Source organism: Protopterus annectens, chromosome 9.part0 (genome assembly GCF_019279795.1).
Source record: "Protopterus annectens isolate FY-2018-M chromosome 9.part0, PAN1.0, whole genome shotgun sequence".
NCBI lineage: Eukaryota > Metazoa > Chordata > Ceratodontiformes > Protopteridae > Protopterus > Protopterus annectens.
Genome location: NC_056743.1, coordinates 576,012,745 through 576,035,207, shown reverse-complemented (window position 1 = coordinate 576,035,207; position 22,463 = coordinate 576,012,745).

Here is a 22,463-nt window from a genome sequence, read left to right as displayed (position 1 = left end):
TAAATATAGAGTAATAGTATTCCAGATTAAAAGGCAAACAAATTAATTGTGCTGAAAAACTTTTGTCCCAGTATAGTCTCTCTTAGCTTTTTATCATATATATACTCTCAGTTATCTACTGTACTGTAAACTTTACCTTTTAAGTGTAACACATTATAAGGAATGTTCCTCATTTTGTCTTACAGTCCATGTTTCTCACAATTCCACATTGAAACAATCTCTTACACATTTAATGTCAAGATATGTTCTGATATCCATAGCAAAAACATTGAATCATATTAATTCATCCAAAGACATTTTTTATAAGACACACAAGCATACATTCAGTAAAACATGTCATGTGTGCATCACAAATTTACCTAATATCATGTTTTTGGAATGTGAGAAAAAAAACTTGAACACTTGGTGAAAACCCATGTGGAAACAAGAACAGCATGCAGACCACACAAAGGTAGCCCAGTCTTTAGATGAACCAGAGAACTGAAAGCAGAGGCAGCAGAACTGTCTGCCAAAATAATTGTATCCACTGTTGACTATACCCTCTGCTTTCCTTAAATTCCCTCTTATATTCTGCTCTCTTCTTTTCTTTTACATCTATCTACCTCCTTACTACCAAATAACAAATAAATAGCCTCAGTTCTTCCTGTACCGTTCCGTCTTACTGTACATACTTCCAGTATTGTTGAACTCCACATACTTTGTCATTTAAAACTATCATACTTTTCTCTGAAGCACTAAGTTCCTCAACTTAAACCCTATTATACATCCTTATGAGTAATTTCCCCACAGTGTCTTTCTCCCAACAACATGCACCAGGGTCACAGTATACATTTTTGTGTCTGTCATAGTATATTTATCTCTTTCTGTCTCGTTTTTCTCTGTTCCAAAAATAGTGGCTGTCTACTGCACTGCCATACTGCTTATTCCTCTGACCACAAATTCTGTTCTCAGAGCTTCAGTGTCCACACAAGAGTCCGCAATACACCCAGTTTGGTAATCGTTGATGTTATTATTACTTAGATTCCGTTTGTGCAGTTGTGTGGAAAGATACAATGCAATCCAGGCCCACAGAGCCTCGCATGTTTTATTATCCCGCCAGCCTATATGGAACCACCCAGCTATAAGAATCAGCTCATTTCAAGTTAGCAGCAAAAATAACTGAATCACCTATTTGGAAATGTTATATTACTGTCATTAAGTAGATATCATAGTCATATTTAAATCGTGATTGAAGCTATAGGTTTCATAGACATATCAGCAGTGAGAATTTTTTTCTTCCTGCTTAACACCTTAGGTACTTTCTAGTCATAATTGGGTTGATAGATTAGTACTAGGCTAACTGCCCTTGTGGGTCATTTTAAGACTAGTTAATTAACCCATATGAGAATCAAACCCTGCACCTTGTGTCTGCAAGGCAAATATCATAACCATCACGCCAAACTCCCTTCTCAATAAATTGGTTTCCAGGTTTAAGCCTAGTCAGTTAACCCATGTGAGAATCAGACTCTGCACCTTGCGTCTGTAAGGCAAATCTCTTAATCATTATGCCAAATTCCCATCCAGTTTTATCAGACAATAGTAACACAGTATCGCTAGTTGTAAAGTGCATTAATGGAAGCTATGGAAAAATTAATGTTGAACGTGTATATATCAATCTTCCAAAGTTCCCTAATGTAGTACATAATCTTAATGATTGTACTATCCCACAGAATGGAAACATTATTCATTTATTCAGGGGTATTAAATCCTTAACAGGTCCACTAAGATTAATGTCAGGGTGTCATACAATGCAGTCAAAAGGAATGCCCTTATTGCTCTGTATAGGTCCATTGAGAATGGTTCTGTTCAGTTAAATGAGGATTAAGCAAGGCTTGCTTATTCAGGATACTAAAGATTCAATCCTCACACAACCAGCCATTGAAAGAATCAGTATTCCTTCCTAATGTCATTGTCCAGGAATTAGTCACCCTGCAGCCTTATCAGGCTTCTAGAATAAAGAGCATTGTTTCATTGCATTGATGTATGCTATAATACTCATCATACCAACCTTCTCTTCTTGAAATTATAGTAAGTTGAACAGTACTTAATAACTTGTGTTGCTGCAGAAGAAACGTTCCTGTCAACACCCTGAACCTCATACTACTAGACACTACCCTTGAGGTAGAGTAGATACAAAGTCAGAATATATTAGTCGTGATCTTTAGGGGTGAGTTTGCCTCAATAAAAAATGTTTACACAGTAATCACACATTGATATAAATAAAATTGTTATTTCCAGATCCATGAATTCAATATGGGTATTATTTTAATTAGTTTAATTCCCTATGAGTGTCACTATAACTTGCTTCAACAGAGTGAAAAAAATTAACTTTACCTCTTCACAAACTCATTATAGCAGATTAGTCTGTTGTCCTTTATCAACATTACGTTATCATTTTCTTTTCTTTCTTCTTAGAAATGCAAATCCTAATATGCAGATGCAAGTTTCATGGGGGGCATCATTCTGGGTAGCTATCAAGGGTTATCGTTTGTGTAAGAATTACTTTTCCTCAAAAACCTGCATGATTAAACCCAATTAGCAGGATGGATTATCCCTATCACCTTTTTCTATGTGATTGCAAGCAACCTACATCTCTCATGAAAAAGACTTCACCCCTGCATCCCCAGCTAGTATAACCATCTCTGAGATTGAACAGTTTCATGGAAAGTTAGTTAAAGTGTCAGAGATTGGTCTCACTAACCTCGACTTCACTGTGGAAATGATTCAAAGAAATTAGTGAAAAGACTCTCAAAAGACAAAGTCTGAAATCATGTTTAGGGATTGTACTAGGCATTAGTTAAAACTTTCTGTTGATCATACCACCCTGGCAACTACATTAACACCTGTAAGGGATGTAAAAAGAATTATCGGTTGCTAAGATGAATCTCCTAGACTGAAAAAAATTCTAAACTCATGTTAATATTGTTAGAATTAGAAACCCCGACTAGATGAACCTCACCATCAACGGAGAAGGCAAAGTATTTTGAGCCCCTTCCTATTGTCAATACCTTTATTAAACAGGCTTGTCATACCTTGTTTGCACCTTATGTTCCTGCCCCCAACTCATCTCTTCAACTTAATTTTCTATCATCTCACCCCCGTAGCCTGACTGTAAATTTCTGCACTGTATTTTCTACTCAGTAGATAAGCCCTTTAAATGAACTCCACTGACACACAGTTTGTATCTTTTCTTTATTAAGACACATTCCTCAGTAATATTCAATGCTCTTAGTCATATTTGATAGCCAATCACTCGTTAAGTGATACTGGCCGGGTAGTAGCTTCTGTTACCACACTACCCTCAACAAGAAAGGCTTCTAAATTTCATATTATAGGGCCACCTCTCTGCTATAATCTTGTTCTGAAGTTCTTGATAGCACTTCTTTTTTAATATTTATTCTTTATTATTATCAAACATTTGAAATTGTATAAAGCTATATTAAGTATAAGCCAGACATTCATATCACCAGACATTTTTTTATTTTAATAAAAAAATTGCAACATATCAATATAATATCGAAAAAAAAAATATCACCATAAAACTTAATAAAATATTTTAACTTATCTAACTGGAATGGTCACTCCTCCCCCAAGGCTCATGATCCCTGGTAATATATGACTGAGAGTTTTTCAAAACTGTAAGCAATATATTTGTTTTTATCGATACTAATTCTCTCCTCTTGGGTATATTCAACCCATTAATGTATGTATTCACAAAAACCCCATTTCCTTCATATAACTTGCAACATTCTCTTTAAATTTGCCTGCAGCGCCTCCCAAATAGTGTCCATCCATTCCTTGACCATTTCTTCACTGTTTTCACTAGCACACAACACATCCTCCATGATTCTCCAAGCTTTGGATATCATCTGTTCAGCTGCTGATTGAAGTTAACTTTGTCTAAGCACTTCTACTTTCTAATTCATGAATCATTTTCAATCAAAAATAGCCACCAATTAACTTGAATGGTATTTCCAGTTTTGTTATACAAACCTTTCCAACTTTATCTCACTACTTCTCTACCTCCTTACACACCCACCAGATATGCATTTGATTTGGTTTTTCTTTCCACACCTGAGCGTTTTGTGATGTGATCCCAGCCTTCCCACAATGCTTACACCCTGCTATACATCATTTAATGGATTATTCTGCTACCAAGCAGGGGTAATTCTTGATAGATCTTCCCATAATCTTTTCATTTGACCTTCCATGGTATTCTACAATCTACTGATATTTTAGCATATTCATTGCCATTTCTGCCTTACTGAACCAAATTATTTATATATAAATATATATTTTTGGAATATACAATATTCAGACATTCCTTTCACTGTCGATATTCCTTGTTTTCATTGTCAAAATTAACAAAATTCTTGAGTAACCTCACAGATTCTGCTTAGAGCTACATCATTTTGTTATAGCTCCACTTCTTCCATTTTCTCACAGACAGAATATATGAACCAAGGTAAACAAAGTGTTATTATTTTCTTAGATACTTCTAAAGCTCTTGGTTTTGTTTCTTGTACAATTCTAACAATAAAGCCACAAGAACTCAGCTTAAACATTACTCCATCTGATGTTTTGGCACCTGTTTCATAGCTGGAAAATGGAGTCAAGACTTAATATAGCCATTCATCTTATCCCACCAAAGTCAGCTGTCTTATTCCAGGATTTTTGGATATTATTATTATTATTATTATTATTATTATTATTATTATTATTATTATCATTATCATTATCATTATTATTATTATTATTATTATTATTATTACTATTATTAATTTTATTATTATTACCTACCCTCTTACCTATGGACAATAAAATACTTTTGTTTAACCCTTTAACTTTGTGGTCATTAGCCTAGTTTGAACCTATGAACCAGATCATTTGGCTCTGCCTATTTCCGAAATGAGTTCCCTAACATCTGCATCATGCTCTATGGCAAAATTGCCAGCATTTATAATGTTTCAAGTTCATGGCATATGCTCATTGCCACATTATACTCAGTACAGTAGACATGGTTCACAATTGCACATATCTGTGTATTTGATTACATTCTATGCTATACCTTTCATTCTTCATTAATTTCCTTCATAGAAGAACAGATAGGTAATCTAAACCTCTTGCAGTATTAGCAGGCTGCCCTTCCCAGAGGGTATCCATCTTGCCTTAAGCAAAAGTGCTCTTTATTTCTCAACTAGAATATTGGATTCTTACTGTTGACTTTATCATAGCCATTAATAATATTTGACTACATGTCTTACTTAACAGAGATCTAACATTTTATTTTTCATCTCATTCCTATATTCTGAATATGAATGCCTTCATTTTCTTTTTAGACTGAAGAACCTGGCACCCATTTGTATCACAGACTTAGTCCTCTGATGCTCCTTAGGTTTAAGCTTGTCTTCCTTTGTAACTAATCCTTCCTATTACATATTATCTCTAACTCTCTAATAAACACCTGTAATTCTCTGCTTCCTCACAAAAATCACTTAACATTCCTTTCCCAAGATTCAGTGATAATCATTAACACTTTTGGATGGCAAACCTCAAACTGTCCCCAGTCCTACATAATTAATTAGTGTGTTTACTTAATAGATGTACTTGGTTATGATGCTTTCACTTTCAAACACCATAATTTAAATGTAACAACTTTCATATCTTTTACATAATCAAATTAATGTATTATTATAAAAAGAGTTAACACTTGAACAAACATTTAATTATATCATTACAGTTAACATTAATCAAATTGCAGGAAACAATCTCATAATGATAACCCAAAGAAACTAATCCAGTTTTAAAGGTAAGATATAAATGGCTAAAAAACTTGCAATCCCAAATAATGTGAAACAAACTAACATTATCTGTGCCACTTCTTTCACAAAGAAGAATATTCCAGGAAATGCTTGGCTTTTTTTGAGGGTGTAAATAAGCAATATGTGTAATCGTAACTTAGGTAATCTACAGTTTAATGAGGGATACTATATGTTTTCAGTTAATTGGTAGGAACATTTTTACATTATCACTATTTTCTTATGAAACATTCTTGGAATTTCCAGTAAGATTAGATAGTAATCTTCATATTTATAGTTAATAATTAAACTGCATGACCTTGATACTCCCCTACCTGAAATTAAAGAATTCCATAGATGTTTTGAAAATTCAACTTTTTGATCAAATTGGGAACTTTAAATTTAGAATGAAGAAATATCCATATTTGATTAATAAATGGTATATACTCAATTGGGAGTTTCATTTTACTTCTGATTTTTTCAAGTGAATTCAGAGATCAAATAAGAAAGTCACCAATCAGTTTATATTTTATTAATTCAAAGACAGATAACTCTGACATCTTGTTATTCAATTTAATGTTCAGGTTAAGATGAAAAAGGTTGAAACTTTATCTATATTTATAACATTTAATAATTTTTGGAATGCTAAAATATGACTTATTAGGGAATTGTGGATTCTGAAATGTTTAAAGTCTTTGGTCTTTAGAAAGGGAACTGCAAAATGATTACATATGCAAAAATGTAAACTCTTAGCCCAAATTTTAATCAGTGTTGGAGCTCAGTGTTTGGATTTACAGTCAAATAAAATTATACATTGTAGTCTATTTCAGGTACTGCGGCAGCGTTGTCGCCTCAAAGCTAGACGTTGCCCGTTCGATTCTCAGTTAGAGCGTCTTCTGTGTGGCGACAATTGTGAATGGGCATTCCTTCATTGAAGGTTGTGCGTTAGGCCCGGCAAGCCAGCACATAAAACTCTACTGCCAATCATTAGCGGACCGGAGTTCCGCTGTGGCAACCCCTAACCGTGAAAAGCCGAAAGACACAAACAAACTGTAGTCTATTTCAGTTTATAATAAGGTATTATAAGTAATAATAATCTGGGCTCACTCCTCCATGGGTCTTGGGTGCTATTAACATGTTACCTGAAATGGGCACAAATTTGGGTAACCAAATTAATTTGCTGACAGGTGGGATTTTATAAAAAGAAGCTACCATATAAAATGTATTTTTGGGAAGATATTCACTTTGATTACAGCAACTTTGGAGAAAAAGGAGAAATTTAGGGTGGCTCATCTTTTGACATCACTCCGTATACAAGTCCAAGATTTAAAAATATTGGCTTGATAGTTTAATGGTTGGACTTAGTAAAATAGTACACCTAGATTTTTCAGATATATACTGATCTTAAGATCTTGTAAACTGAGGGAGTATGCAATGCTGTAGTTTGTATTAAGAAGAAATAAAACTTCTATAGATTTATTTTAAAATTAGAATGCGTCAAGACTGAATTTATAGTTTCTAAAATTTTAGGAATATCTGGACATGGACACAGATATTCAAATCATCAGCACAGGTAGTTAAGTAAGCAATAAGGCTAGACAGTGTGTGTGTTGATGTCCAATTAATGCCCACCCAGGAGTGTTATGGGGCCTGATGCCTCATTCATACACACATTAACTCACACAAGACCACTCTCTCTATCAAAATCTCTCTGTCACACGCATAGTCTCCTCTGCTTTCATGCACTCATTCACTCACACATACAGAAAAATACACATACATACACAAATGCATACACTTCTTTCTGGGGGGGGGTTACACTCACTAAACAGCAAAAGTGCTGCTGAGCAAGTGTAAAAGTAATGGTGGACATCAGTTTTTAGCAGTCTGAGCTCCACTGCAGCTTGATATGTTGCTGTGAAGTGGTAGACTCATTTTTCACCAGGCATTACTTGTACATTAATGCCTTGCTGATGAATGTTTGTTTTCTAATCAGGCTGCTGATGTACAGTTTGCCAATTCTCTAAATGGAGATTCACTTTGACGGGTGAGGTATATTATAGTATGCCTTACATTTAAGTAAAATTAAGAGGCACTCAGTATGAATATTCAAAAGGTAAGGGGATAGAAAGCAACCTTTTTTCACCCCATTTTTAACTGGCATAAGTTTTGAGTATAATTTAATAATATAGAGCAGGCTTAATGAGCTATTATATAAAATCTGGATAATGTCTATGAAAAGGATGAGGGAAGCCAGATTTTGACATGACTGTGAATACAAAGTTATGCACTATTCTGCTGAAAGCTTTAGATGCAGCTACTGCTATGGTGAATATACTGTTTTTTTTATTATTGGGGTGGAACATTTATAGTTTCAGGTGTTAGTGTATGATCACTAACTTTCCTCTGTTGAAGAAAAACAGAGAGAAGAGGGGATAGGATTATGGGGATGCTAATCCTGAAATAGTTTGCAAACACAGAAGCATATATTCTGAAGTCTGTAATTTGAAGGTAATGCCAAGTCTTTGTCAGCTTCAGAGATATGTACAACTCTGGAATCATTTAAGTGAGATTGATAAGCCATTACATTTATTATCACTGTATAGCTTAAATAGTATTTTTGTAATATTACAAAATTCAGACATAAATCCATTGGAACATAGAGATTTACCAATTTTAAGGAGTTTACTACTAGAGAGAATTTTCGAAAATGTAAATGGTTTAACATATTTTCTGATCTGAATTTATATTTGGAAATGCAATTTTATTTAAATTGCAAAATAAGTCAGAAGTGGGAGGTACCTTATTGATGTTATTACAAAGCTGGAAATAGATACTTGTAAAGGCCAAGAAAATATCTTTATCTTTTACCATTCAAATTTATTTCTGAAATTATGGAGGTGAACAATGAATCCTAATATGTTTTGCAAGTAGTCCCAAAGGCATTTATCCCTTTCTGAGTATAAAACTAGGTTTTAGATTCATATTACAACAGAGGAGATTATAAGATGAAATTCAGTTCCTTTTGTAAAGTCTTAATATGTAGCCCTAAGTCTGCATTGTAATTTATTAATTACTTAGACTCACAAACAAGAAGTTTGGTTTTAAGATTTCCCTCTTTTTGTTTAAAAAGTTTCTTGTATTATAAGACTTTAGCAATGAGATTTCTCCTTAGCTGTGCATTGAAAGTTGTCCATTGAATATCTAGGTTTATTTCCCCTTTGTCCATATTTGTATAGGAATTTTAAAGCAATAAATTTACATAATTTTTGACATCTTTCTGGAGTAGGGAAGCATTTAATGACCAGATGTATATGTACAGTTCCAATCAAAGAATAAGCTGATTTTGAATAATTGGGAAAGTATTAGTAAAGTCTGACACAGCATTAGTTAATTTGTCTGAAATTAAGATGAATTCAATCCTCAATCAAGATTTACGACAGCCAGTGTAATTAGAAATATAATTTTGGGCTATATATTTTCTAAGGGAATAAGAAAGATCAAAGCCAGTAATAAGATCTAAAATGGCTGATGATGTAGATTGATTGGTATAGTAAGTTTTATTGGATTGGTCTTTATTTTGATCACTGACTGAATTCTAATCATTTGTAATTATAAAATAGTATTTACTACAATTTCATGAGAAGGCTCTGTTTTTTCAGCGATTAAATTGGATTGGTTATAGCAGGAAACATATAAGTTAAAGAGTATAATGGGTTTATCAGTCAGACAGCTCTTAAAAATAACATGCACTATTTGTCCTCAGATTCAACTTCTCGGGTAGAATTCACAATCATTAATAGGACTTTAGAAGAATCACCACTCCATTGGTGTTGTTAGCTTTACTTGTTGCAATACTGCAGCTCAACAATTTTCTTCTTTATAAAGTCCTGCTGCTCAGGTCTCTTGTGAATTTCTTGAATAAAAACAGCATGAGCATCTGATTTATAAAAATCATGTAGGAAACAAATGTCCTTTTTAGTGATTTGGAATCTATTTACATTCCTGTAATCTACAGACCATGGGGAAGGCATGTCATAAATTCAAACATTTTAACAGCATGATAGATGCAGTTGGTATTGTATATAGAAATTTTGAGTTGACAAGGAATGTTGTATGTCACAAGAATATTTTGGACTGAAAAACTTGACAAATTAATTTTAAACAAAGGTAGATGGAATATATTAGGAATAGCAAATCAATAAACACCAATACATATTTAGACATGCTTGACAGACAATAGATATTTACAGTAATTCTTTTCAACTCCCACTGGGCCTTAGCCTATTCCCCTTAAATCGAGAAGAAAATTTTAATGTAATGTTTTAGCTCTACTTAGCCACAATATATACACCACTAAAGTTCTTACCATTATAAATAAAAGAATTAGAAAAAGAATAAAAAACAGTATTTATAAAATCAAGATTAATCTACCAGCTTGCAAGCCATGCTAAAAATGGAGAATTATGTCTGTGAATGCACACTAAACTAGTTCTAACTAAAATAACCTGGTCATGCACCTTATAAATGAAAAGACTATAAATGCTACTCGTGTATTCAAATTACAAAATAGTTTAAAAAGAAAAGGACATCTTCTACTGCTGAATTTAGATTAACGTCTTTCTTTATACAAGACATTCCTGACTGGTTCACTGTCTCTATTAAACCAACATGCAGCACTTACATATGTAAATTCCTTTATGTATTTGTTAACATAATTAATTGGCCAGACAAGGTAGTTGTGATTTGCTGTATTCACATGGCAGCTATATAACCCTCCATGCAGAAACAGGAAACAGGTATAAGAAGTTAGAGTGTATTTTCAGCTTCAGAGGTTGTATTCCATTTCATATGTAGGGAAAAGAAGTCTGATTATTTCAGTCCAGGTCCATATTAATCATGTCTGAAAAGGCTGTATTATCCAAAGATGAAACTTTTGAGATGTGCCAGTGAATGAGGTCCCAAAATGCTGTCTGCTGCCAGAAATCATTCTTTTCAGTGTGCAGCCAGAACCACAGATATGGTGATTATAAGATAATAATTTAAAAAGAAACACAAGAAAATTGTGTCGGCGTAAGACTGTTTATAAAGTCACAAAAATGAAAAATGATTATGTTTTTCTGCTATAGATTTAAGCACCATAGATTGGAAAGTTTGTACAACTGATACAAATATGTTTTATTTACAAGGTGTTTAACAGTGTGAGGTTGCTGAATCCCCAAACATGTTCAATATTAGAGAGATGTGGTCAGAGAAGTAATGTTATTATGATGCAGCAAATTCAAAGAGTTTACGAAAGAGAGATTTGGTTTTGATGGATATTCAGTATTTACTTCCAGAGTAATCATTTGGTACTTAACATGCCATTTAATTAAATGTGTCTAAAATGGTGAAAGTTTTTATATCATAGTCATGATTTTTAACAGCAGATCTAGCACAAATTTGATTTCCTTTCCATGTAAATTGTGATTTAGACTGAGGTGGGGACTATTATTTGTACTTCTTGGCAGTTCAGTAGATTAACATAGATCTGTCTTGGCACTGTTTCATTTTGTGAGTTTCTTAGCACCCTATGAACCTTTTCAATAATGCTAAATGTCAGCCCTTTGAGGGTTTCCTAACATGTAACTAAAGATGTCATGAACTGTTTTATGTCATGATGTTCAATTCCCTCAGTCAGAGCTCTAATCAAGATGTCATTTCTTCAACTGTGTTATTTCATGTTTAGAAAATTGTTTATCTTGACTGTATTTATTGTGCAATCATTTATTTCCATTACAATTACTTTGTTTTCTCAGATTGCTTTGAGATTCCAACTGTCTAGACACTGAGATATGCCAACGAGGGTAATGGACTGCGTGGCATATTAGTTGATCAGAAAAGCTTTGCATTACAGTTTAGATGTGTTAAAGTGCCAGTTTTAAATCCTCAGTAACAAAAGGTTTATTCAAGTTTGGCTTTAGAGTAGTTTTTCTTTTCATCCTTGGAAGATTTGTAGTGTTTACTAGATGTGTCTTTTCCTGGCTTGCTAATAGCAGACAATTTGATTTTAGTAGTTTGGGTCTCCATTTGTTCAGAATCTTGTGACATGCTGGATAGAAAATTATATATGGTTAAGGTAAGTTCAGGTATGTTTAGCAAGATTTAGGTACATTTGTTTTATAAGTTTAGATGAAGAGTCTTCTTCAAAAATCAGCATATGTCAAGAACCCCTCTAGCTGAGTCTGTCCACAGTAGTTGATCCAAAGATGAACAGTGTTAGAGTGAAGATATTCTTAGTGAATTCACTGTAGTACAAGTCAGGCATGTATGCCTTCAAATTCAGAGAAAGACATTTTATTAGAAAGCAAAGATAATCGTGAGATATGCAGATGATACAGAAATACAGAATGTTCCTTTCCCAAGGGAAAGATATACATAGCAATGGAATGCTAGATGATAAAGAGGCACATGCAAGACCAGGCTTGGCAAACAAGGCTAAAGAGACATATAAAACATTATAGGGTTTTGGTATTATTAAAATATACTTCAGATATAGTTAGTAAAGTCAGTTATTTAGTTCAGACCAAGATACAGAAAAGATTAAATAACCAGCATTCAGAAATGAAGTTACAATACAGACACTTGAGCCGGAGTACTGAAGGCAGGTCAAATAAAGACTGTTTCAGTTCATATTATTCAGGAGAATCAGAATACACCTGCAGAAATTTTGGCTAGCATTGCTACATACTGTTATTGTTGAGCAGCACTGTTAATAAAGACAGTATTTGGATATTGTGAACATCTAATAAAATCTTATTAACAGAACTTCAGTGTTTGCAGAATTCTTTCTGAAAGTACAAAAGACATGGTCCATAAAAGAGAGACAGGCACCTCTTCAGCACAAGTTTGGGTAATTAACAGATAAAGACTTTCATTCCAGTCTCATTTCAGTTATTTCCAGTTAATTCCACTATATTACAGTCTCATCAATTCTTTTAATGGTGAGCCACTATGAATGGGGTAAAACAGTTAAAGTAAGTCCCAAAACCCCATAGCAGCCTTGCATCAGCAGTCAGGCTACGTGTGTTCGACAGAAAAATCTATAGAAGAAAAGTGTTTCATTCATACATATGTTTTACAGAGCAAGCTACAGTGTTTCCTTCAAAGCAACCTTATCAGCAGTCACACTACAGGTACCAGTGCTCATTCGACATTTCTTCAAACTTCAACAGATGCAGCTGTAGTGGAAACCCTTTCAAGTACAGTTTCAAGGGCAGCAGCTAGCTTAACACTTTTTTCCAGTCTATCAATAACTACAGCAAGTGCTTCATAACAGACTTTTGAGCAGCACACCAGCACTTTTCCAGACGGGACACTGTGAACTCCATACAGAATAAGGCCACAGCCAACAATACTACAGTTACTCCTTACGGAGGTGAGTTTTCAGTAAGACACCACTAATGAACCTCGTACACAAAACAGCCATAGTAGGCGACCTCTACATACAGTAACTGCAGCTGTTAGACAAATTACAAGCACCAGTATTTATTTCACAAAATAACTTCAACAGTCCAACACTATTTCAGAAAGTCTACAAACTTCAGCAGTGTTCCTTTAAAACATAAAAGACATTGGGCAGGATTCACGAAGGCTTGCACGGATTGTAAGAGACATGCAACACTCCATGCAAGCCTCGCGATCCAGTAACAGCCCTAAACTCCGTGTAAGAGACCAGCTAAAACGTCTCTTACACGGACTGGGTGTGGACATGCTAAATACCTCACTTGCAGCGGAAAGGTATGCAAATGAGGTATATTAGCGATCCACAAAGCAGAAACCAGTCCGTGTAAGAGATGTTTTAGCTGTAGAAATGTACTCAGTTGACAACTGAGTACGTTTCTGCAAATTCCACAACGGAGCCATGTCAGCTCCAAAAAAGGGGTGCATATGTCTCAGGCAGCATGCCAATGGCTAAATATGTGGCCATTGGCAAGATAACCCGATGCAAAAATATTAAAAATATAATTTTTTTTTTTCGGCGATCGCCGATGTTTAAACCCAGCGCAGCCCCGCGCAAACGGGCTGCGCTGTATAAAACCATAAAAAAGAAGGTTCTAAACCCATAAATGTGGGTTTCATGCAATACATGGAATGACAATGCAGGGACCAGCAGACCAAAAACAACATGGCCACCATGTAGTGGTTGCTAAGGGGGGAAGCTGAGTCTAAGACATGTAACTAAGCATTAGTAGGCAATCTCATGTAAATGAGGGTTAGGATACTGAATCTCACAGTCACATAGCAAATGAGCACAGTCTGAGTAGTGTAAGAGATACATAAGGGGGAGGAATAGAGTAGGAGATAGGTGACATCACAGGGGGGAATGGTAGAAAGAAATGCAGTTCATTGGAGGTCAGTGTAACATGACAGATGACAGACACAGATCATGAAAGAGGTGTGCCACTAGATAAGTCAGGGAAAGTCAAGAAATGGAAGGTGTACACTGTTACTTACACCAAAGTTTCTTGCTGGGCGTGCATGTGCACGTGTGCACACCATGAAGCGCGTGTAGGGCAGTGTGCGCGCGTGTAAGGCAGACTGAGCATGTGGGAGCATGTTGGGAGATGTTTAACACTGTTTGCGCTGGTGTGCGCGCGTGTAGGGCAGGCTGAGTATGTTGGAGGCTGTTGGCAGACGTGTAACAGTGTGCGCGCATTTTAACCCAAATAAGTAGATTCTGAACCGTGTAAGTACGTGTGCGCACGTGTAAGCCACTGTGAGCGTGTTTCTGATGGTATGCACGTTGCTCCCCCCTGAGGAAACAGAAAGGAAAAAGGAAGCAACAGAATTAATAGGAAGCTAGCAGGGATAACTGCTGAAGCTAGCAGGTGAAAACAATTAGAAGCAGGCAATTACACAGGCAGAATAGTAGCCCAGCCCAGCACTTAAAACTCTGCAAACAGTAGTGCAGGATGTTTCACTTAAGAGACACTGCAAGACAGGAGTAAGCTAATAGAAGTGAAAACTGAAAAAGCTGAACTCAGAGCAGAAATGTTAGGGGCTGCCATAGCTGTCATAATGAGACATAGGCGACTTGCTGAGGGTGGTGACAATGCAGATGGTGCCAGACAAGCCACGGTGAGGAGACGGAGAAGAGTGTACAGGCCCAGGGTCACCTACCACGGGTTACATGAGCTGGAGATAGTAAAGCACTATAGAGTAGACAGAGAGCTCCTGCAGCAAATTGTTGAGCTGTGCAGGCCACGCCTCACACACAGAACCAACAGAGGGGAACCCATCCCAGTGGAAACCAAGGTATGTGTTGGCCTAAGAATACTAGCAACAGGTACCTTCCAGAGACCAACTGGCGATATGATGGGGATATCACAGGCATCAGCCTCCAGGGTACTGCACCAGTTCCTGGATGCCATGTCAGCACATGTCGGTGATAATGTATATTTCCCCAATGCCCGTGAGGTATTTGCCAGCAATATGCGTCTCTTCCAGCAAATAGCAGAATACCCTGAGGTAGTGGGTGCAATAGACTTCACGCACATACGCATCAAAGCACCAGCCGGTGAGTGGGGTAGGGCCTACATTAACCGCAAGGGCTTCCCCTCCATCAACTGCCAGGTCGTGTGTGATGCCCAGGGCATAATAATGAATGTGTGTGCTGGCTGCCCTGGGAGTTACCACGATTCCCACATCTGGCATTTGACGCAGCTGTACCAGACATTTGCCAATGGGGACATCCCACACGGACACCTAGTGGGGGATGCAGGTTATGCACTGGAGCCGTGGCTGATGACACCCATCAGAAACGCACACACACCTGAACAGGAACGCCATAATGAGGCACACGCACAAACACGTAATGTAATAGAGCATGTGTTTGGGCTGCTCAAGTCATGGTTCCGGTGTCTGGACACATCTGGTGGAGCTTTGCAGTACACACCAACTACATGTACCCAAATTGTCATGGTATGTGCTATGCTACATAATATGATCTTGAGAAAACAGCTGCAGCAGGACCAACGTAGGGCTGGACCAAACAGCCCCCCACCATTGCCAAGGCCATCACAGGCAGAGCGTGACTCGGAGGAGGAACAACCTGAGCCTGCCCCAGTAGGCAGAAGGAGGCGTGCCCAGTATGCCCTGGCCTTGGCAAAGAGGCAACGCATAGCACAGACACTGGCTCAGTAGGAACCCTGGGAATGATACCCCCTCTGACTCACTCAAATAATAACATGGATACCTAAAATGACATGACCTGCTCACAAACATGTACAGGGAAGTGTAATATGCGCATCCGACAGAGGCAGCCCTGCAGCACCACCTGAGGCATGAATGCCATGTGTTAAGTAATGTAACACCATGTACTATATGCACACCTGAGCACCCTGACTAACATCCACCCTCACCAAGCATGAAGCCACAAAATGACGATGGGATGATCAAGTGCAATAACTGGCTGAAGTAATGCAGTTAGTCAAAGGGGAGCCAATGTGTTTCAGGCTGGGAAGACATGCGGAGCATGACATGATGCACCACCTGCTAGGGGTGCCGTGCACCTATCATGCCATGCCCCATGCATACTGACAAAGGCTGTCAGTTCCCACAGCATGCCCTGAATAGGTAAGTCTCAAAACACAAACCCACCTTCATAGGTTCCACAAGGGATAGGAACCTAGATGTAATGCTACCCAATGCCAGAAGTCTAAACAGCAAGATGTGTGCAGTGTAAACGCACACAGTATGGAGAATGTAGATACCAGTCCTGTAATAGAGAACTGGGTCAAGGCTCACATCAGCACCCTAACACTACCAGGTCACACCTCATACTGTGCTGTACAGCCGCAAAACATGGAACAAGCTACAAAAGGAGGGTGACTAGCAATAAATGTCAAGGATAACCACACCCCATGTTGGTACCACAACAAGAAGCAGCATGGATTAGCCATGGTCAAATACCAATGGCTAAAACCGCCTCCCAGTATATAGCCTGCTGCAGACTACTGTCCTAATACCAGGAACTGCACCTGGCCTATGTTGGAATACATGAATATATCAAGCCCCCAAACCACATTATATTGCTTGACTGAAAATACCCAGACATGCACCGAGCATTATACTAGCACCAACACAGTAGGAGAAAAGTTCCCAGAATCCATAAACCAAAATGCCCAGGAACAATGTACCACTCCCACAAGAGGGGTAAGCATACTGGATGTGATAATCAGCAACATGTGTACTGGATGGCAAGATGAGAAGTGTACCCCTCACCGGTAAGACCAGACCATAGAGTAATCACACTGGATATACACATCCTGACCCCAGTCCCTGGCCAGAATACCACAGTGAAAAACATGTGTAAAGCATAGGTTGCAGCCCTCCAAACTGATGTTGAATCCATGAAAGGCCCTGTGCAAGTGCAGAATATGGGACACACCACAGAACATGTTATACAGGCATTCCATGAACACAGCCAGGAATGCTTGGGTATGCAATCACAAATAACAAGAACACACAATGCCATACACGCAGGCATCTGGCATGCTGGACTCCAGCCATTACCAAACCATGCAAGAGAATGAGGAAGCTACCACATGATAGAGCAAACATAAAAAGGGAAGTAATCACTGACCAGTAGTATGGCAATAACATATGTCCACACATACAATCCACTAAGTCCAGCCACAACAAGTAGAATCTGTGAATCCAGAGGCAATGTGACACCAGTCCCAAGTACACAGACAACCACAACACCCCCCAATAAATACAAATATATGTGATAGATGCAACCATGTATCCAAACCAGAGGTTGAGCTCCACCAACTCAGTACTGTCAAAACTAGTCAGGAGGAGAAGGTAACCACATACACCACAAACCCAGTCCCACATAGCCCTACCAGAACTGTAAACCAAAGACATAAACACAGACAAATATTCCCGGAGGCTTTAATTACAAACCCACCACACCAACAGAAGCCTCCAAAGCAGATCACAAGCAATCACAACCTTCAAACATAGCACATGCAATGAATAGTACGCAAAGCTGGTGTGCCAAACAGTCACAAGCCAGAAGGAGAAACAACATGCCTGATACAGTTGTAATAGGTGTCTGTATAGGCAGACACACTGCTGTCCCACTCACCAGACTGAACAAGGGAAAGGGTAGAGTAAGCTGCCTGTAGGCTGCCACAAAATGCCACATAACACAAGTACGCAGGTCACACCAAAGCAAGCAGAAATATGATGCACTCAATGTCCATGCTGGTGTGAATTACCTGAGATGTACCTCCCTGGTCAACATGAAAGAGACATGGATGATCCCTCTGAGTATGTACCCCAGGCCGGTATGACACTGGCTGTGTGCAGCATCCAACCCTCACCAAGAATGATGCCACAGTACAAACACAGAATGCTCATGTTTAACAGCTGGCACAGTTACAGCTGTCAGTCCAAGAGGGTCTAATGTCTGTCTGCTTGAGATGTCAAGCATGACAAGCCATGCTGCTGTTCCAGGGATGGCTTGCACCTGTTACCCATATGCGTCTGGATACTGGATAAGGCCTTTTCTGCCTCCATAGAGCCGTATGTAGGCAAGGCTAAAAAGACTACCCATCACCCTAGAAAACATAAGTGGTAGGAAACATAAGGGTAATGCTGACCAATGCCAGATGTGTAAACTGCAATATGCATGCCCCTGAGGCACTTCCCATTATGGAGAACATTGATGTCTGTGCAGTGACAGAAGCCTGCTGCAAGCCTAGTGATAGCACACCAGCACTACTAGGTTACACCACATATCATGTGTTATGGCCCCAACACCTGCACCAAAACATCAAAGGGGGGGGAGTATCCATATGCAGCACAGACACCCATATGGCCAGGTAACTGACAATGCACAAAGCAGCGGAGACCACCCATGTGCACCTAAGTGTAGTCCAAACTGCTGTACAGTCTGTAGCATGCGACAGACCACACTCTCACACACAAGAACTCCACCCAGACATCCTGAAGACAATGGACAGTATGAATGTCCCACCAAATACCAGACAAGGTACACACAAATTACCACATAGGTGGCAAACCATTATGTATGCAAGGAGTAATCAGGGACCTAGGGACACAGGTCGACAGTAATCTGTCATGTGACACTCACAATGCCAATGTGGCTAGGAAGATTGTCGATATTGGACACCGTATCATGAAAGGATTCACATCGACATCAACAGAGGTCACTGTGCCGCTGTATTGTTCCCTTATCAGACCCATAATCTAGTAACATGACTCATATGGGATGTACCGTATGTGACACCTGCAGTGGTTCGGAAGACCTCATAGTTACCCCACCAACAGGATAAAGGGTGTGAAATATATGTCATATGCTGCCTGGCTGTAGACACCCCAGCTGAATGCAGTCACAGACTGCCTACACAGAGGCATTGTATGTCTGTTGAACAAGGCCATGTCCAACACAGGAGTAATGGACATGCTCCACCACAGGAAATCAAAGCCATTGGAGCTGTCAGAGTGACAGATGTCAGCCTCAACACATAATGAAATAAGATGTGCTGGAGGGACAGATACATAACCCAGAGGCTCCCCACACCCAGAAACAGGATCCCAATCTATGTTAGGCAGAGTCCCTCACTGACACCCCTCAACAGGAATATTGCCAAGTGGATGGATGATCGTACATGTATACTGGGGGTCTTCACTGTGTCACGACCAGACAGAGGCACAGTGAAGAAATTCATAAATGGCCATAATAGAACATAGCAAGGGGTGGCGAAAGACACACACACTCTGGCTAGGCTTACTAATGGCCTAGGGTGTATAGCCTAGTATGAACCCATGAACCTATGAAGATACAAAACGTACAGGACACTAAGGATAATCACAAGGCTTACCCAACTGATGGTAGGAACCATGTTGGGCATCCACAGATATGCTCCGAATCACAAAGATATTACAAACAACATCCCAAACACACACACATATTGCTAACATACAACCTGTCAGGTGCAGTGCAAACACCCCCCCTCCCAGAGTGCAAAATACCTATCCCAGCAGACTGATGGTCCCCTGACATTGCAGATGCTGAGGTAACAGCCATCATCTGCAAAGCAGAACACACAGCAGCAAAGGTATGTGATGGTGTCCTGGGCTGAGGCCAACATGGACTCCAAGAATAATGGAATGCCAAATCACACTACTGGCAAATGTCAGCCTTACCACAGGATATGTACCCAAAGACCAGTGTACAACAACAGTGGTCCATCACAACAAAGGTGTTGCCTGAATGGATACTGCAAACTACCACCCCAGGATCCTGACAAGCTTGTTCTGCACAGCTATGGAAAGGATCAGTATGTACCGCAGACAGAAGGCTATTGTGGACCTACTGATACTGGACCCTACACAGTGTGGCTGTTGTAACTGCAGATCCTGCCCCTAAACATGTTTGACCCATTTGAAGCAGTCATTAAGGTCATTGATGAGGGCAATGTGGTCCACACAGCGTAGCTGGAGCATGCACATGCTTCTAGACAATACCGTACGAGTTCAGTATGGATATGTTCACCAGCTTAAATATATACCCCTATGTCAGTAGAGGGGTTGCAAACCAGACCAAGGACAGAACTGACATGGTCAGACATGCCGCATCCATGTCAGACTACAAAGCAGATATGAGTGGCATCCCAGAAGGCCTGGTCTTGCCCCCCCCCCCATTCTGTATATATATCCCATAGGTATAGGCCAACATGGAAGGACTGTGACTGAACATGTATGCAGAGGAGTACAAACAGCCCACCATATCCGACCCCCAGCTGACACAAGCAACCCACAAAAGGGCCACCTACAGACAGACAACTGGAGCCATAGCCATGTCAGCAAGCTAATTGCAGAACTGTATATAGACAACCACCGTGGATATACAGTAAGTGCCCACAAATTACCACACAGGTGTCATGTAATGTGAGACCTGGGTACAAAAGGTGATAGATATCCTGCACTGGACAAACATGTGGCTGTAGTGTTCGCAGAAACATATACTATATACCCACCCAAACATGAAGGTTGGCAGATGTAGATAAGGGGAACTCACTGTGGCTCTGCAGTCATCCTCCATCAGCGTCACAATTGACTACAATAGCCCCTGTGGGATACACCACAGCAGACACCTCCATCAACTGTAAAGTCCACAACAGTACCCCACCAGGAGTAGCAAAGAGCATGAACAGATGCCATGTGTTGCTTGAGTAAACAAACTGCAGCCCCACACACCGCCATACTGCCCAGCTACAGGCAAGCTGTGCCTGATGTATGAAGCCATGTCCAACCTGGAATCAATGAACATGCTGCACCTTGTACAATCTGAATGGCAGTGAGCTATGCACATGAGAGACCTGAACCCCAGCACTGACATACATAGGACAAGCTGTACAGAATGATCCATAACACAGAAGGCACCCCCACTCTTCAGTAAACTCCTGGTACAGGTTAGCCAGAGAGTCACATATCGACACCCCTCAAGAGGAATCCTGATAAGTGGATGGGAGATGGTAGGCTAACCCTGGGTATCACTGTTATGTCAGAGGTAGACGGAGGCACAGTATACTAACCATGACATATGTCATGGCAAACTCCAGTTACAATGTGTGTTGAAGGACAAACACACCCTGTGACTAGCATCAGAAATGGCCTAGGGAACATCGCTAGTGTTTGCCAATGTCTACCCATGTTGTGGAATACACTAGCAATGTTGGACGAGCCTGGTGTAGGTAGTCCATATCTGAACATAATGCAACATGGTCATATGTGCACAACTGGCCCCTACACAGTCTGTTGTGCTCACTATGAAGATGTCAAGCAGTCATAGGACTAAAGCCCAGGATACTTTCCACCACAGTGAAAGTACTGAACCAGTACACTATACGGTACTACAGTGTTAGATCATTATGAAAGTATGTTGAGAACTGTCTGCAAAGTATCCCATGCAATCCCTGCAGGCACAGTATGATCCCTGTTGTGGCAGACACGAAGCAGTTGGCCAGTTAGTACACAACATGACACCCAACACACAACCATAAACGTGAGATATTGTTGAAGTTCACACACACCCAAATATGTGGTGGACTTCAGAGTGCAACATATGGAAAGTTCACACTGGGCATGCTCGCACACTTTGATAAATGAGGTATATGTCAGACAACATGCCATGGAAAGGCTGAACTGGGCATGCTCACACACTTAGGCCATATCTCCATTTAGCAGTTGGCCACACATATCTGGTATTTGTACGTGTCAGTCCAGGAACCAACCACAACACAGCAATCTGCCCAGTGCACACAGTAAATGACTACAGAGACATAAGTGATATAGTGGATCGCCGTCATATGCAAACATCTTCCACAGATACACAAGTTGACAAGTTGGTCATAGGAACAGGGAATGCTATGGCAATAAGGACCTGCAAACAGTAGAACAGCACAACAAATATTGTGCATCCGACAATTGAACATATGGGTGTAGAGGTCAATACTAGGCTTGTTGCCCTAAGGAATGACAGCTCAGCCAGAGTGTGCTTGGCATCTGCATCCCCAGGACAGTAGGCTACTGTGTCACTGTAAAGTA